The following is a 20,396-nucleotide window of genomic DNA, read 5'->3' as shown; positions in this document are numbered from 1 at the left end:
AAACTAATACTCTAAAAATTTTGAAGTAGCTTAGTACTTTAAAATATTAAGATTTATCATTATCCAATACTCCACTTAATTCTTCCCTATGGTTTGTATCCATATACTCCTAATGAATCCGTTCATATATTGAACTTCCAACGGTTTAAGTCTAAATACCAATCAGTAGTATTTAGTTCACTTAAACTACTGCTCTGATACCATGATTGAGAGGACCCCTCTCTAAAACTACGTCATATTACTCCAAAACATGCTACATGCATATTCATAAACAATATTTTACATTGATAGTTTAATTACAAAAGACTGGATACAATCCGACTAAGTTTTAGTATATTACATAACTACCCAGGAAATTATAATTTTATACATACATGATAACTAAACACAAAAATAATATTGTTAACTATTCTAAATCTTCCAACATTATGTGTCTATATTGGATGCTTATTACCTGCAATAGTTAAACACTGAGACGGATAAGCGGTGACGCTTAGTGAGTTCAAAATTAGATACAATATAACGTTATGCCATATATATACCAATATGACAAAAGCAAAGAGGAACAAAGAACAACAAAGGCATATGTGAATCATGTGACAAGCTTTCCACATCAACAAATGATTTGATTCAAAGATTTACAATCAATGAGATACAACAATTTCATCTTGATATACATCAATAAGACTTCATCCCAAGTGGCACATAAAATACAATTTCGAATTATCATTTGGCTAGCAATTTACATGATTTCAGCCCTACATGGCCTTCTGCCAATGCCAAAGTGATGCTTAATCATTCACTTGATGGTCAAAGGCTACATACCAATACCCAAGTGATGCTTAGTCATACACTTCGTGGTCAAAGGTATAGCTCATTATCATAATAACATGGGAAAACACATTGAACATATAACACATAACATACAATTGTCCCTATATTGAACTCACCGTGAAATAACCGGGGGTTAAAATAGTAATTTGGGCAGCACTTCGTTTCTATAGTTAACTTTCTTTGATGAAAACCGGGAGCTTTATTGAAAACCGGGCCTTGCGAGGGTTGAGCTTCAAACCGAAAAGATAAATTTCTCGGGGTCTTCGGGCACTTCAGGACGTTTTTTAGGTGTTAGGTATGATCCCGGGGATTCAGGGGATGTAAAATAGCTTGAAAGAAAGTTTAAGGTGAAAAAGTGTGCAAACATCCAACCAAAACCGGAAGGGTTCGCACCTCCCTTATATAGGGTGCGATGGCTTGGTTCCGAAGGGAAGGAGGGACACGCGACTCTCATGCGAGGGGCCAGGCGTCGGATCTCGAGCTCGCCACCGAATCAACATGCGTCAGCAGCTGGTTGGGCCACACTCCGGACTCGAGAAGAATGCGACGCGCGTCGGACACGGGGCGCCGGCGAGGAGCGGGTGACGTGGCCGATTCTAGACCGTGTGTATGCGAAATTTCTCGGATTTTGTGCCCCAAACTTCAAAAAGTCATAACTTTCGCATACGAGCTCCATTTTCAATGTTCTTTATATGCACGCGTACGCGAGATTATACTCTACAAGTTTCGTTTAGACTCCGTCGGCTAAATTTGATTTATTTTTAATATTAATATTTTTAACAGACCGGGACAGGAAAATCCGTTAAAAATTCATAACTTCTTCATCCGACGTCCGTTTTCTTCTATCTTTTTACCGTTGTACTACTATTGACGAGACCTTCGCTTTTCGTTTAGGTTGTGTCGGCTAAAAATTATTCGATCTTGATTTCGAGTTTTTAGCTGTATACTGTTATATTGAATCTTTAGAAAAATCAGAACTTTTTCATACGAAGTCAGATTTGGACGTTCTTTTTATGAAAGTTCTCGGTTTAACGAATACTACGACTTTCATTTAGATCACAAAGGCTAAAAAGTAGTTTATTGAAAACTCACTTTTTATGCTAAATAGTGTTTTTGTCGGTTTTGTTGCGGATCTTCGATTGGTCATAACTCGGATTCGATGAGGTTTTCGCCTAAACGTTTCTAACAAGATAATTTACAACTTTCAATAACATTATTTTTACTTATTTACAACTTAAATTTTACATTTTCGTTAATTTCAATATTTGACTTTTGATTGGAATCTGATAAGACTTCCAATACGTTTGGAGTGATTCTAAACATAGTTTTAATTCAAATCTCGTAAAAACTATCTTGTTAGAACTCAACGCTCAAAAACATAAAATATTATTCATTTTAAGCTAATAAGCTTTACAAAACACGATAATCGAACAAGGTTATTAACATGTATGTTACACTAACGATTAATCTATGCATACATAATAAGTGAAACAGTAGAAAACGATGAAATTTAAACATTTTGAAGAAATTTTATCTCAATAGAAACTATTCGAGGTGTGATTAGTGTTGTATTAATCATATTAACCTATTTTGTTATGATATTAGTGATATTTACGAACTTTGATATGATATTAGTCATACTTAATTTTTTAAAATTCACCAAATTAACAATTAATAGTCCCCGATTAAACACTGCCTAACCGACTAATCCATTAATCTCAATCCACCGAGTCGATCGTTTTATCTTGGCACAAATAAATCCATTTATTTTAACTAGTGGTGTACCCGCGCAAAGCGGCGACGACGAATAATTTTGTTCCGACAATTACTTCCATCTAGAAACATGTATATTTCTAGGAACACTCATGTTGTTATTGGTCAGTTTTGCAACAAATGTTGTTATCGGTCGGTTTTGCGACAACGAATAGTACCAAAGCTTTGCGACAACGACGATCAACTTCTTTCGGATATTAGTTCCCTCTCGTCAGAAGCTAAATAGTATTTCATTGAATAATTTTCTGTCGAAAAATAATCTATCTTAGTATATCGTTTTTTATTTTTGATTATTTTCTTTTTGATAGTTGTCAAATTATTTATTTTAGTGAATCATTTTCTTTACTGATTAGTTTTATAAGAAAACATTTTATATTCCTGATATACAATGTTTAAGGTGAAACTACTACTCGATTGAGGGGTGGTGCAAATATAACTATGCCTTTTTTATTTTCTATTGGGAGGGGTGTTCTTGATTTTAGGTTTGTTTTCATCGGTTGTTGAAACTGATAACATGACTTTGTTTTTTTTCCAATGGGAAGGGGTGTGGTAAACCATATGTTTATATTTTGTTTAAGATTCAATTTTGTATCGTACAAAAAATGAATTTCAAAACAGCCAAAGATAATTAATGAACATGATTCAGTTTTTGCCAAAAATCAAAATCTACTGAAGACAAACCAAATTGAATTCAAATTCGTCTAGACCAAACCAAAAACCGAATTCGTAATTAATTTTTAATGAAATTCGTCTAAATTTTAAGTGACCAAAATTCGAGTAAAAAATCAAAGTTATAATTCAGTTTGGTCTTGGACCAAACCGAAAACCGAATTTGAATATGGTTTAATCTGAAACCAATTTCGGTTCAATATGGTTTTTGGGTTATTCGGCTCCAGACCAATAATTCTCACCCATACAGAACAACACATCACATTCAAACATTGTTTTGGTCAGTTTTGCATTTGTTGGATGAGTACATAAATGATGTCATTTTCTCAAAGCGAAAAATGTTATAAAATTAGTTTGTTTATATATTACAAAATTCCTTTCTAAACAAAACATTATATTTTTGAAATATTTCTGATTATATTGCTATATTACTGTGGTTGTAGATATTTAAATTTCAACAACCTCCGACAAATTTACATTGCATATGAATTAAGTTCATGTATTATAAGAGATCCAACACTTTGTTTGTAATCTACAATCTATTTGCAAACTTACTCAAATCTTATACTTGCCTATGTAAGGCTTGCTACAATTGCATTAGCATTAGGATTCTTTAGAAGCTTCTTGAAGACAATTAGTAAATTAAACAATGTTTTTAGACATATTAACAACCATTATAAATTTAGTTAAGTTGAATATTTTGAAAGAAATAATAAGGAAATTGAAAAATATCTATGTTTTGGTTTTAGGAGATAGACGGAACTATTGCCAAACGTTGAAATGACTTTATAATAAAATGACTACTTGAAAAAAAATATAATTCAGAGTGGAAAGAATCTTAGCCAAAGGAAGCCTATTTAGCATTTAAAATCCTCCAGATTCGTATTGCGTATTGGTTCATTCGATTCCATGAATGTTTGTGCTAACAGACACCAAAAGTGCTCAAATTCTGGTACATACGTGAATTTGTCAAGTGTTTAAAGCAATAATTTTCTAAAAGACACCCATATTACAAAAAATAAAGGAAAGGGTTATAGAATATGGATATGCAGAGCTAAGAATGGGAGAGATAGGAAGTAAGCATGTTACTCGAGTCCCATGTACCAAGTTTTAAGCAATCAAGTAACTGCCTAATCTTTATAATTGCCTTTCATCATGTCATTATGTTACTTAATTTACTTGTATCCTACAAAACACAACCAAAAAATGGAAGTTGTCAGAGATAGAGAAAGGAAACAAAAACCAAGTAGCAGACCCGATATAAGGGATATGGGGATTCAAATTTCAAATGTTGAATACACAGATTCATATATAATTGAATATTTGTGTAGGATTGTGATATGATTCGGCTCATAGAATCGTTATGGAAAATGTAACCGCCGCCATTATGTTCTTTTGGATCACTTGAAACGTTTCCCTTAAATGTAGTTTTCTTCACCGCCTGAAATCGTAAAAAAAATATCAAAAAACAACACAAAACCCTAACCATTAACAATGTCGATATATAAAATAAGTACTCTAAACCAAACGCCGATAACATAAATAAAAAATCAAGGGGGCGTGTAAATGGGAATGATATTTTGAGAGGAGTGATTATTTATGGAATCATATTTAAAAAAAAGTCTATTTCCACAAATATTGGTATTTAAACAAGGAGAATAGAGGAAAGGAAGAGACATATTTATGGAATTCACGTTTATATAGGGAATTTTTATTTCAAATAAATATCCATTTCCTTTTAGAAACTTATGCATTTAACCATTTCCGTTTACAAACTTGTGCATTTGACCATTGTACATGATGTTTATTATTTTGTACCTCTTAAGATTCAAGAAATGTGGAATATGTTTTATATAATAGTTAAGATGGTTATCATAAATATTCTACTATCTTTGCTCGAGAATCTGTAATAGGAGTTTGTTTGGTTAAATAAGCTTTTCTTAGTCAGATAAACTATATGGAAACTCTTTTGGAACATTTTTTAAATATATAAAAATTTTTGTAAAGAAAACTTTAATTTAATGGAGACTGTTTAATCATTGATGTTTTTGGTTTGTTAGGCTGGTGTTTATTTATGCATTTATTTCTTTTTTTTTGTACAACATATCTCAACGCGTAAATTAAATGGATAGTTATGCATTTAACCACAGTTATAATAAAATAAAAAATATTATTTTCTCCTATAAATATAACTCAACACTATTCATTTCTTCACACACTAACTCTCATCTTTGTTATCTTTTTATACTAATTTCCAACAAAATTTTTTATGGATCCGTTTAACTAGTCATCCGATGAAGATGATGTGTTCATCACCATGATGTACAAGTATCAGAATAACAAGCTAATAGAAGAAGAAGTAGCTCATCTACTAAAAAGAAGGGAAATGTTAAATAGAAATCGCAAAGAATGACACAGACGTCTATATCGTGATTACTTTGCGAATAATTGTGTATACTAGTCAAATGATTTCAAATAAAGGTTTCGTTTGAGTAGGAATGTAGTTGTAAGGATAGCTAACGCCTTGTGGGTTATCAGCAACCTTGAGGACTATCACCAGTCTCAATGGGCATGGAGCTATTAGTAGCTCAATAACACATAACAACAATCAGTAAATAAGACCCAGCTAGTAAGCATGCACATACACTATGATATAAGTAATACAGTGAGAAGACTCACCTAAATGGGGAGTTGAAAATCCACTACTCGAAGTCCTACAACATTGGCTAAACGAACCTCCTAAACCATACACAAGCCAAACCTCAGACTATAGTTTAACACCCTTCAAAGTTTGACCAAAAGTCAAATCGGTCAAAGTCAATGGTCAACAACCAAAGTCAACCCCCAGACGACTCCCACATCGTGACCAATCATTTGTCACATCGTGGCATATTCATGACAAAATAGTCATGATGGCACCAATTATCACATCATGGCGAGTAAGTTGTCACGTCGTGAAAGCTAAACTCTCACAACTTAATGGGTTAAGCTCTTAATCCTTCAAGCCACCCATTCACACTCTCCAGAAGACGTTCTTACTTCTATTCCAACCTAAAAATCATAGCTTGATAGACATGCATACCCAATGCAAATCTAGAACTCAAACTAGGTCAAAATGGAGAAATAATACGAAATCTCATTTATGGAGCTCAATACTTAATCAATATTAAAATCCAAAAGATATAGAGACCAATGGACCAAGATGAGCTATATAGTAGCAAACTTTATCTCATCTAACCAGCCCAAACTCAAAAATGAGGCAAGAAATGCAATAAATCCTAGACCTATGGAGAGAGAACCAAAAAGGTGGAAGCTTTATACCTTCCCAAGATCCACCAGATGTGGGAGATCCAAGATGTGGAGTGATACACTCTTCTAACTAGCAAGCACACCATCCCCTTCTTTTTCAAGGGCTAAAATCACCACAAAGAGGTCACAAGGTCAATATGAAGGCTAGGGTTTCTTGTAGGGTGAAAGGGAGGTAATGGAGGCTGGGGGTGTGCAAACCCTAGCCCTCACTTCCCTTAAATAGGGGCACAAATCCCGGAATTAGGGTTAAACACCCAGGCGGCCGGCACGTCGTGACCAAAGGCTCGTTACGTCATTACGCACAAGATCAAAACACACTTAAACAGATATTGCCATGTCGTGGCAACCCATGTCCCACGTCGTGGCACAAGGTATTTCCAAAACCCTTATCTTTGATCCCATTAAGTTTTTAGTTGATCCACTCTAGGAAACGAGTGTTACTGTAACGTCCCATTTTTCAACCCAAAATTTTAATTTTTATTTAACTAAAACATCCAATTACATCAGAGTATAATTTACATTAAAATGATTATGAATGCGCGTGTGTACAATCGTGCCTTGCCCTTCTTATGATCATAGAGATTCCTGGAAAAAAAATTATAGACAACTAGGTAAGCTATAGGCTTAATGAGTTCCCCCAATATACCATATATCACAATACATATACATGCATACATTAAGTATCTACACTCACAATCGCTTAAGTTGCTATTGCCATTATCCTGATCACAATCACTTAAGTTGCTATTGCCATCACCTCGCCTTTTGAGTATCTAGGATCATAATCGCTTAAGTTGCTATTGCCATCAACTCTCCCTTGGCATTTAGCATAAAGCTAGTCCACCCGCATCTTGGCCTTCCGCACGAAGCGGGAAATGTCTCGGCCTTTAACCGATCACATACACAATTAACATTACAAACAACAGCCTAACAAGTCTACCAATACCGACACATAGAATCTACACTATGGGCTCTACTCTACTGGCTCCTATATTCTAACATACAAGGATATATACCGTAATGTATAATATAGTGAGATGAACTCACCTAGACAGTTACTCTGAAGATTAAGAACTACCTGGACAATCTCACTGACGAGCAACGTGCCTAACAAGTATTAACCTATAATACTATAACGTATCAGATCATAAGGGAATCCGGTAATGTAGGCTAGACCAATCACAAATACCAATGAATACTAATAGTTCTATCAAGTAAGGATCAGCCATGTAGGCCAGTTGGGAGACACGATCATTTAGACATATAGCTTTTCCGAAATCTAACAACCAACCCAACATGACCATTCTAGTCACCTCTCCTGTGAGTAGATTAATCAATATTTAGACTTGGAATTACCGATAAATCTTATCTATAGGTCCATAATAACGACTTATGATTATAAATATAAGTTACACTAAAAATGGGAGAATGTAGCTTAACTTACAGAGACTTAAATGAAAATCAGGCGATTAAGTGGACAGAACTCCAACCCGTAAACTCCTTCTGGTCGGACTTCGAGAGTTTCCCAAGACTCTACTAAAATATCTCTAAAATTTGGGAGAGTCCGGACTCAAAAGTTATAGAGGTTCCAGAGGGTTTGGATGTGAATTTGTGTGGAAATGAGTATGAAATCGGGGAGTATATATAGACTTCTAGGAGTCACACCGCGTATAGGAAAGAGGCGTGTCACACACTCTTATCCTGCTGGCTCCTCCTAGCTTGTGCCACGTGTCGCCGAATCCTTGGTCCACACATCCTTCTTCTAGAAGGTGCCACATGTCACCATGTCATGGTGCCATGTGTCATACTTTGGTAGAGCCAGGTCAACTCGTCTCTTGAGGGAGTTCGAGAGCTGGCTTGCCATGTGACGCTCTCTGGTGCTGCTACGTCATCACCGCGTGCCGTGCGTCACGCGCGCCTGATTTTCTAGATTTTCGAAATGGCGTAACATCTTCATACGAGCTACATTTTTTATTGTGACATCCCCAAATTCACGGTCATTTTAAAATTTTTATTTATGCTTATTTAAAATCAGAGTATCCGTTTTAAAGAAATATGTTGCAGAATTTTTTCCCAGAAAACATGACGAATATGTTATCCAAGCATTTCCGAAGAAATGTATTTTGTTTATATTAAAATTTTGGGGTGTCATTGTCAATACAGAAACATAAGCATAAACAGACCTTACATTCATTTACACTAATGATTTACAACTCCATTAATCTCTCAGTGCAATATGTCTTCTTATCGATACCGGTGATACAAATAAACTGAGTGGATCAGGTTGGGAAACCTGGTGAGTACATAGGGTTTTCAACCTATAATAATATGGTTATTATGTTTCATCATCAAACAACTAAACCAATTACCCATCCCCATTATCTTCTTTATTCTTAATTATCTTCCCTAAGAATCATTTATTCCTAAATATTTATTCCTAAAGAGTGTCCTAAAGAATAGGCACGAAGTCCATCGCTGCCAGGGTTTATATAACAGACAATAAGTCCATAGCTGCCAATGTTATCTATTAGGCACTAAGTCCATAGCTGCCAAAATTCATCTATAGGGCTTTTCCTAAGGATCATCGCATAGACAGTACTGTTTCGGGGATCGCTCCCCCAAAACGTGTCCATTAATGGTTAGAGTATCATCGCAAGAATATGTAGTTACTACGCCTGAACTCATAATTCATCACCTACAGGTTATGAGTCTTCCGATGTTTCTACATGATTTAGTGAGTGGTCTCCATATATACTGTAACGCCTGTGTTTCTGGGCCAGTCATTATTATCAATGTAATAGTCTAGGTTAAACTTTGTAACCCGTCTTGAAATAATAAAGATGTATTATTTGAGTATTATGTGTTTTGTGCTTAATTGTGTGACTTAAATGAATTAAGGATAAAAATAAGCATCAAAATGAAATTTTAAATAAACCCGATATCTATGAAGGATGTGGTAGTGCTCGTGACGAGGTTTCCGAATATATAAAGAATGCCGAAATCCGAGTTATAACGAAGAAGTTATGACCTGTCGAAGTTTCGCGACAGAACCGGCACGACGCTGTATGATGTAAAATATGAATTTAAGATAGAGCCATATCTAGACTTGATGATCTAAAAGAAAGTCATAGAATATGTTAAACCGAGAGCGTGCATAAAAAGAACGTCTAAATCTGACTTCGTATGAGGAAGTTATGATTTTTCGAAGTTTCGACTTGGCGGTATGCAGCCCAAAGTTCGAATATGAGATCGAGTGGTTTCTAGCCGAAACAATCTAAACAAGAATCGAAGATCTCGTCGATAGTAGCCCAACGGTGAAAAGACAGACAAAAACGGATGTCAGATGAAGAAGATATGATTTTCTAACGGAGTTTTCCTGTCCCGGCCTACTAAAATAATATAATAAAAGTTAAAGTCAAACTTAGCCGATGAAGTCTAAACTAGAGTTGTAGAGCATAATCTAACCTACGCGTGGATATAAATAACGTCAAAAACGGAGCTCGTATGCGAGAGATATAAATTTCTGAAGTTCGAAACACAAACTTCGAGGCTGTGTCAGAGCTCACGACGTGAGCACAGACTGGACACCCTCCAGAGCAAGTGGATGAATGAAGAACGCAGTGACCTACTGAGCTCACGATGTGAGCACTATAATCTCACGACGTGAGTACAGAAAATGGCCCTATAAATAGAAGTTGAAGGCCAGCCGAGTTTTGTTGCTCAATTCCTTTCCTCTCTCCCGTATTACATCGTTTTACGTGCAATTTATACCCCCGAAGCCCTGGTATCATCCCGAGACCCGAAGCGAGTCCCGAAGCTCCGAAGATCCCGAGAAGAAAAGAGTTTCCGAGCCGAAGCTCTGCTTGCGAGAAGCCCGGTGTGTGAAGATCTTCCAGTTTCACCGAAGAATACTACATTTAGAGCCGTAGTGCTGTCCGATCATCTTCTTATCAAGTGAGTGCATAGTCCCTTTCACATATACGATTTTAATACAAGTATTGATAAATGTATTAGATATATGATATGATTAAGTGTGTAGTTACTTTCTAATAATACACATATATGAATTATACTCTATGAAATACGTGCTATGTGATTATATACTATTTGTTATGTGGTATGAGTATTGAATGAATATGTTATACAGGTTTTAAGCTGTATATAAACAAGTATATTTTATCTACAAATATGTTGGGTAGAACATGGGTAGATAGTGATGTGTGATGAAATAAAAATGATGAGAGGCCTCGATGTGATTGTGATCTAGTCATTCAGCAGAATATGGATGACGACCACAAACTTTTCTAGACAGTTCAGGGGAACGCTGGCAGGCTCATAACCTGTAGGTGTAGTGAACTTGGGTGTTCATTTGCTGTATTCTATCCCCCTCATGGTTGCCTTAGGATATTCATTGTTGAGGAAACCCATCTGCAGTAGTGTCCGTCCCGATGAAAATCCTAGATTAGGTCCCTTGTAATAGTTGTTGTCATAGGGACGTAAAGTGAGGATAACGGGAATGGGTAATCGGGTTACTGTTGGTTGCTGAAATTAAATATAATTATTTATTGTGGGTTGAAAACCCTATATGCTCACCAAGCTCTCAAGCCTAACCCACTCAGTTTCTTTGTATTACAGGTAGTGGCACGAGAGCATAAGTTGGGGAACTTGTGAAGATGTTTTTGTTTATAGACCAGTAGTTGTATATAACTATGTAAGGTCTATGTTTTATTGTTTATGCTTTTGTGTCTGTATCGGAACATGACATCCCGAGTTTTGATATATAATGAAAATACATTTATTTAAGAAATGCTTTGATAAATCTTATTTTATCATGTAATGCTTTGGGGACAAATTCCGCAACTCTTTTTAAATCAATGGATTTACTCTGAAATTATTTTAAAAGCATAAATGAAGCCGGTCTTTTCTGGCCGTGATTTTGGGGATGTCACAGTTGGTATCAGAGCATTAGTTTAAATGAACCAGGAAATTGTCGGATTTCTAGACTTAAACTTAGAATGCTAAGCAAAGATTGGGAGATGAGTGTCTGTTATATTTTAGACACAAGCACTAGTTTATTTTAGGAAAGTTCCCTAAAATGCTTTTATGAGCTAAATGTTATATGTTTGCCATATATGATATTATTTGTTCAGATCTATTGTTTGTTGCCAACCGGATCTGAAAGCTTATGTGTTTAGGATTCTAAGCGTATGACTACGGTATTAGAACTAGCGTGTAAACGTTTCAGAGTGATAAGGATGATTTAATTATCTATCGTGATTGAGGATCTAAATTCACTTTATTCGGTGTGTAGATCAAAAAAAATGGTAAGAACCAGAAGTGGAGTTGGAAATGTGAATGAAGACAGGAATCAACCACCTGTGGTTGAGCGAGTACCTGTTGTAGTAGCAGCACCAGAGCCAATAACAATGGTTGGTGTACAATTGATGATTCAGACGATGTTGGATTGTCAAATGGATGAAACTAGACGTCTGCTTCGGAAGAATCGTGAAGAACTTTCAATGCCGATTGAACAGCCCCAGTTGAATGAAGGGCATTCGGAAGGAGGTAACTTCAGTGGGACTGTTGGCAAAGCCAACCCACCGTTAGTTAGACAAAACCACCAGGAGGGAGGAATTGATGGACTTGGACGCAAGTAAAAAGACTTTTTGACTTGCAAACCATCGACCTTCACTGGAAAAGAGGATCCGATCGGAGTTATGGATTGGATCTCAGAAATGGAGCTAGCCTTCATGACGTGTGGTTGCAGAGGCAAGTTGCAGACCACTTTCGCAGTACGTCAGTTCAGGGGTGGAGCTGTTCGTTCGTGGAACACTCTGGGGAAGACCCTAAGCCCTAATGAGCCACTGCAACTTTCTTGGGCATAGTTCTTGGTGCAATTCAAGCGCAAGTTCTGCTCGGCCCAAAATCTACTGGAGTTAGAGAACAAGTTTCGGATGTTGACAAAAGGCAGCATGTCAGTCGACGATTACACCAATGCCTTTACAGACAAAATGGAGTTTGCTTTGCGCATCGTCCCAGATGAGTTGACAAAAGTTGACCGGTACGCAAAAGGACTCCCATGGGAGTACGCTGTGCCAGTACGTCAGGCACCTACTCTGGAGGCAGCTATTTGGGCTGCCAAGTCTGTTGAGGACATGATCAAGGGAAGAACCGCCAGCAAGGTTGAAGTTGGTGATAAGAGAAAGTTTGGAGGAACTTCAGGTTCCAACAAGAAAAACAAATTTTCGAAGTCCGATTCGAAAAATTTTGGAGGAGGAAAAGGGGGCGAATCGAAATGGTGTGAGAAGTGCAAGAAAAAGCACTCTGGGAAATGTAGCGAGGATGTGACCTGCTACAAGTGTGGAAAGACGGGGCATTATGCCAATGAGTTTCCGTCCAACAAAAGAGTGTGCTTTGGGTGTAATGAAGAGGGGCACATTTTGAAAGACTTTCCTAAAAAGAAGGAGGCAGCAAAACCCAATATTCCGCCAAAGCCAAAGGCGAGAGCCTTTCAGATGACACTTGAGGCTGCGAAAGATGAAGCTGATGTCGCTTTAGGTACTTTTCTCGTAAACAAATTGCCTACCCAGATTTTATTTGATTCTGGGGCCAACTACTCCTTTATTTCTCATGAATTTGGTAGAAAACTAGCTTTGCCTCTCGATAGACTAGATAATGCATTATTCGCCGAGTTGCTAGTGGCAAGTTTATACCTGTTAGCCATCGCATGAAAAACATCTTAATTGATTTGAATGGGAATAAGTTCCACGAGGAATTATTGCCTATTGAGTTAAATAGTTTCAACATCGTGCTGGGAATGGATTGGCTTAGCGCCAATGATGCCGAAATATTATTCAAGAAGAAGATAGTCAAAGTAAACCCGCCAGGGAAAGAGTCATTTATGGTGTATGGGGACAAACGCAGAGTAAATTCTGGAATCATTTCTCTAATGAAAGCCAGAAAGTGTTTGGCCAAAGGATGTACATCATATTTGGCATTCGTGATCGATGCTAAGAAGGAGAAAAAGGAGATGCAGAGCATTCCTGTCGTGTGTGATTATCTGGAAGTATTTCCCGAAGATCTTCCCGGATTACCGCCTGATAGACAAGTGGAGTTCAGAATAGACTTGTTACCAGGGACGACGCCAATAGCAAAATCACCTTACCGAATAGCACCGACGGAGATGAAGGAGCTGATGATGCAACTTCAGGAGTTGTTGGACAACGGTTTCATTAGACCTAGTTCATCACCCTGGGGAGCTCTGGTGTTATTCGTAAAGAAGAAAGATGCAAGTATGAGAATGTGCATCGATTACAGAGAGCTGAACAAGGCAACAATAAAGAATAGATATCCGTTGCCGAGGATTGATGACTTGTTCGATCAACTACAAGGTTTAAGTTATTTTTCAAAGATCGACCTAAGGTCAGGATATCATCAGCTGAAGGTGAGGGAGTAGGATATCGAAAAGACTGCATTCAGAACACGATATGGACACTACGAGTTTTTGGTTATGTCGTTTGGACTAACCAATGCTCCAGCAGCATTCATGGATTTAATGAATAGGGTTTGTAAACCGTTCCTTGATAACTCTGTGATAGTGTTCATAGATGACATTCTGATTTACTCGAAAAGCCAAGAGGAGCATGGCAGACACTTGCGAGAAGTGTTGGAAGTCTTGAAGAAGGAGAAGTTGTATGATAAGTTCTTCAAATGTGATTTTTGGATTCGAGAAGTCCAATTCTTGGGTCACATGGCCAACCAAGAAGGGATAATGGTTTATCCATCAAGGATTGAAGTTGTAATGAAGTGGGAACAACCGAAAAGTCCCACGGAGACCCGAAGCTTTCTAGGATTAGCCGGATATTACCAAAGGTTTATTCAAGGTTTTTCTTCGATCGCTACTCCATTAACAACTTTGACTCATAAAGGAGCTACTTATGCTTGGAGTGACAAACACAAAGAAGCATTCGAGCTGCTAAAGAAAAAGCTATGTGAAGCACTGATTCTTTCTCTACCCGATGGAGTTGAAGACTTCGCTGTCTATAGCGATGCGTCTGGTGTTGGGTTGGGTTGTGTTTTAACCCAAAGAGAAAAGGTGATAGCATATGCGTCTCGACATCTGAAAGAGCATGAAAAGAACTACCCCACTCACGATTTGGAGCTGGCAGCGGTAGTTTTCGCTCTGAAGATATGGAGGCATTACCTCTATGGCTCGAAGTGCAAACTTTTCACTGATCATAAGAGTCTCCAATATCTCTTTAATCAGAAAGAATTGAATATGAGGCAGCGACGCTGGCTAGAACTACTTAAGGACTACGACTGTGAGATACTTTACCATTCCGGTATAGCAAATGTTGTCGCTGATGCTCTCAGTCGGAAAGTCAATCTTGAGAGAAAAAGGCCAAGATCGTTGAGAATAGAAGTTATATCGACCATTGTGGAAAGTATAAAGAAAGCTCAAGAGGAAGCTTCTGAAAAGAATGACCGGAAGGAGGAACATTTGGGCAAAACGTTGGTGTTTGGTACAAACAGTCATGGACTGAAGGTATTCCAAAATCGTATTTGGGTACCTAAGTCAAGAGGAATAAGAGATCTTCTGATGGAAGAAGCTCACAAAACCATGTACTCAATTCATCCTGGCAACACTAAAATGTATAGGGACTTGAAACCCGATTACTGGTGGCCGACGATGAAGCTTGATATTGCAAAGTATGTGGCCGAGTGTGTGACATGTGTGCCGGGCAAGGCACAACATCAGAAACCATACGGGAGTTTAGAACCTTTACCTGTGCCTATGGGTAAATGGGAAGACATTGCTATGGATTTTGTCACTAAACTGGCCAGAACAAAGAATGGTCACGACATGATTTGGTTGGTCGTTGATCGCTTCACTAAGAGTGCGCATTTCATAGCAGCCAATGAGAAATGGTCTATGGATAAGTTTGCGAATTCTTACGTGAAGGAAATTGTGAGGCTTCACGGTGTTCCATTAACGATTGTGTCAGATCGTGACAGTCGTTTCACCTCGCGATTTTGGAGAAGTCTACAAGAGGAATTGGGTACCAAGTTGTGTTTAAGTACATCTTACCATCCACATACTGATGGTCAGAGCAAATGAACGATACAAACGCTTGAAGATATGTTGAGAGCATGTACCCTGGAATTCCAAGGTAACTGGGATGAACATTTACCTTTGGTAGAATTTTCCTACAATAATAGTTTCCACTCGAGCATAAAGATGGTACCTTATCAAGCTATGTATGGACAAAAATGTCGTACGCCGTCTTGTTGGCTTGAGGCTGGGGAAAAGCGGTTTATGGGACCCGAGATAGTCCATCAAACTGCTGAAAAGTTGAAGATAATTAGCGAGAGAATGTTAGCAGCTCAGGATCGTCAAAAGAGCTATGCTGACAACAAGCAAAGACCGATGACTTTTGAAGTTGGAGATTCGGTTTTGCTTAAAGTCTCGCCGTGGAAGGGACATACAAGATTTGAAAAAGGGGAAAGTTAAGTCCAAGGTTTATTGGACCGTTTAAAGTTCTTCAGAGGGTTGGGAGCCAAGCTTACAATCTAGAACTACCCGAAGAACTGAATGGAATTCATAACACTTTCCATGTGTGTTATTTGAGGAAGTTCACAGGAGAAGTTCCCGACATAATTCCAATTTCTGAGTTAAGAACTGATGAAAACAAGAGGTTAATTAAAGAACCAGAGGCAATTGTTGACCGAAAGACTAAGAAGTTGTGACGCAAGATGGTCGAATTAGTGCTTGTCAGATGGAAACATACGAATGGGCCAAATCTCACCTGGGAGACGGAGAGTGACATGATGAGTCGCTATCCGCATTTGTTTGTTGATGTGTGATTTCGGGGACGGAATTATCCTAAGGTGGAGAGAATTGTAACGCCTGTGTTTCTGGGCCAATCATTATTATCGATGTAATAGTCTAGGTTAAACTTTGTAACCCGTCTTGAAATAATAAAGATGTATTATTTGAGTATTATGTGTTTTGTGCTTAATTGTGTGACTTAAATGAATTAAGGATAAAAATAAGCATCAAAATGAAATTTTAGATAAACCCGATATCTATGAAGGATGTGGTAGTGCTCGTGACGAGGTTTCCGAATATATAAAGAATGCCGAAATCTGAGTTATAACGAAGAAGTTATGACCTGTCGAAGTTTCGCGACAGAACCGGTACGACGCTGTATGACGTAAAATATGAATTTAAGATAGAGCGATATCTAGCCTTGGTGATCTAAACGAAAGTCGTAGAATATGTTAAACCGAGAGCGTGCATAAAAAAAACGTCTAAATCTGACTTCGTATGAGGAAGTTATGATTTTTCGAAGTTTCGACTTGGCGGTATGCATCCCAAAGTTCGAATATGAGATCGAGTGGTTTCTAGCCGAAACAATCTAAACGAGAATCGAAGATCTCGTCGATAGTAGCCCAACGGTGAAAATACAGACAAAAACGAATGTCAAATGAAGAAAATATGATTTTCTAACGGAGTTTTCCTGTCCCGGCCTACTAAAATAATATAATAAAAGTTAAAGTCAAACTTAGCCGATGAAGTCTAAACTAGAGTTGTAGAGCATAATTTAACCTACGCGTGGATATAAATAACGTCGAAAACGGAGCTCGTATGCGAGAGATATGAATTTCTGAAGTTCGAAACACAAACTTCGAAACTGTGTCAGAGCTCACGACGTGAGCACAGACTGAACACCCTCCAGATCAAGTGGATGAATGAAGAACGTAGTGACCTACTGAGCTCACGATGTGAGCACTATAATCTCACGATGTGAGTACAGAAAATGGCCCTATAAATAGAAGTTGAAGGCCAGCCGAGTTTTGTTGCTCAATTCCTTTCCTCTCTCCCGTATTACATCGTTTTACGTGCAATTTATACCCCCGAAGCCCCGGTATCATCCCGAGACCCGAAGCGAGTCCCGAAGCTCCGAAGATCCCGAGAAGAAAAGAGTTTCCGAGCCGAAGCTCTGCTTACGAGAAGCCCGGTGTGTGAAGATCTTCCAGTTTCACCGAAGAATACTACATTTAGAGCCGTAGTGCTGTCTGATCATCTTTTTATCAAGTGAGTGCATAGTCCCTTTCACATATACGATTTTAATACAAGTATTGATAAATGTATTAGATATATGATATGATTAAGTGTGTAGTTACTTTCTAATAATACACATATATGAATTATACTCTATGAAATACGTGCTATGTGATTATATACTATTTGTTATGTGGTATGAGTATTGAATGAATATGTTATACAGGTTTTAAGCTGTATATAAACAAGTATATTTTATCTACAAATATGTTGGGTAGAACATGGGTAGATAGTGATGTGTGATGAAATAAAAATGATGAGAGGCCTCGATGTGATTGTGATCTAGTCATTCAGCAGAATATGGATGACGACCACAAACTTTTCTAGACAGTTCAGGGGAACGCTGGCAGGCTCATAACCTGTAGGTGTAGTGAACTTGGGTGTTCATTTGCTGTATTCTATCCCCCTCATGGTTGCCTTAGGATATTCATTGTTGAGGAAACCCATCTGCAGTAGTGTCCGTCCCGATGAAAATCCTAGATTAGGTCCCTTGTAATAGTTGTTGTCATAGGGACGTAAAGTGAGGATAACGGGAATGGGTAATCGGGTTACTGTTGGTTGCTGAAATTAAATATAATTATTTATTGTGGGTTGAAAACCCTATATGCTCACCAAGCTCCCAAGCCTAACCCACTCAGTTTCTTTGTATTACAGGTAGTGGCACGAGAGCATAAGTTGGGGAACTTGTGAAGATGTTTTTGTTTATAGACCAGTAGTTGTATATAACTATGTAAGGTCTATGTTTTATTGTTTATGTTTTTGTGTCTGTATCGGAACATGACATCCCGAGTTTTGATATATAATGAAAATACATTTCTTTAAGAAATGCTTTGATAAATCTTATTTTATCATGTAATGTTTTGGGGACAAATTCCGCAACTCTTTTTAAATCAATGGATTTACTCTGAAATTATTTTAAAATCATAAATGAAACCGGTCTTTTCTGGCCGTGATTTTGGAGATGTCACATATACTCTGGTAGATGACTACATTGCAACATTGCAGATTAAGGTTATGGCATATGCTAATCATATCTCATCACCTGTTTATCATTACATATCTTTCATCACCTAGTTATCATCACCTTTCTATCATCACATATCTCTCATCACTCTTCTGCCCATCTTTACCCAATATATTTATAGGTATAAAAATACATATGTACAGTTTAAATCACGAAAAACATGTATAAATCATTCATCCAACATATATATCAAGAACATAGATAATATGCACACATAGCACGTAGTTTATATTAAATACTTCATATCTAAATGTAAGATGAAAGTAACTATGCACTCACTTGTTAAAGTGATGACTCGAAATTCGGACAACGCTTCGCTTCTAACAATCGTCTTTTCCTTCGACGAAACCTAGCATTATTATTGCTATGTTTTAGTCTAATATTTATTGCGACTAACTAACTCAATGTATACGAGCGATATTTTTTATAAGTGTTAAACAATAATTTTCAACTACTATGTACAGACAGGGGCCAGATATGAAACAACGGAGGACAGGACCATTTTGTCATTTAAGCTGTTCCAAAATCCAACAACCCTATGCGGCCCTTCAAACCAGATTCCTCGTACCGCGAGCAGTTAAAAGGTATTATAATAACATTTTTTTATAATTTATACTTAGCACATGTATTGCTTATAGGTTCATAATAACGATAGTGAACTTAAATATAAGTTATACTTAAAGAAGGGTAAGCATAACTCTCCTACAATGGAGTTTAGCGAAGAACCGGGCTTTGTGCGGGCAGAACTTCTGAGTCGAAAGCTCTTCTTCTCGGAGCCTTCTGGCGCTCCGGGACTCTCCTCTAACACTTGGGAAGTTCTAGGGAATGGGAAGGGTTAAGTAGGATGTTTGAGAGAGAAAGAATGGGAAAGGTGTGAAGAGAAATGAAGAAAAACAATTCTATTTATAGGTTGGGAGGCAACACACACGCGGGGCATACTTCGGAGTACGCTGCATATGCCGGGTGTCTGAAGCCTCCGTTACGCGTACGAGGGGATAGGTGTAGGCATCGCATGCGAGGCCGTGGGGAGAAAGCGAAGGCTGAGATGGTGCCACGTGGCACTCCTCGCATCAGTCTATACATAACTTCCAAATTCCGTAATTTTCGCATACAAGCTTCGTTTTTGACATTCTTTATATCCACGCGTAAATGACACCGTAATCTACAACTTTCGTTTAGACTCCATCGGCTAATTTTGACTTCATTTTTAAAATTATATTTTAACAGGCTTAGACAGATAAAGTCCATTAAAAATTCATAACTTTGTCATCCGACGTCCATTTTCGTCTGTCTTTATATCATTGAGTTCCTATTTATGAGATCTTCAATTCTTATTTAGGTTTTTTCGGCTAAAAGTCAATCGATCTAAAATTCGATTTCCGGGCTGTGCATTGCTATGCTAAATCTTAGAAAAATCATAACTTCCTCATATGAAGTCAGATTTGGACGTTCTTTTTATGTTCGTTCTTGGTGTAACATATACTACAAATTTCGTTTAGATCCCTTAGGCTAAGAAGTAATTTATCAAAAACTCACTTTTTACGTTACGCGGTGTCGTGCTGGTTTAGCCGTAAAACTTCGACGGGTCATAACTTCTTCGTTATAAGTTGGATTTTAGCATTCTTTATATGTACACAATCCTTGTGACATATAATATAACTT

This window comes from Lactuca virosa, chromosome 4, assembly GCF_052849685.1.
Source record: "Lactuca virosa cultivar CGN04683 chromosome 4, Lactuca_virosa_CGN04683_v6, whole genome shotgun sequence".
NCBI lineage: Eukaryota > Viridiplantae > Streptophyta > Magnoliopsida > Asterales > Asteraceae > Lactuca > Lactuca virosa.
This window is presented reverse-complemented; position numbering follows the sequence as displayed.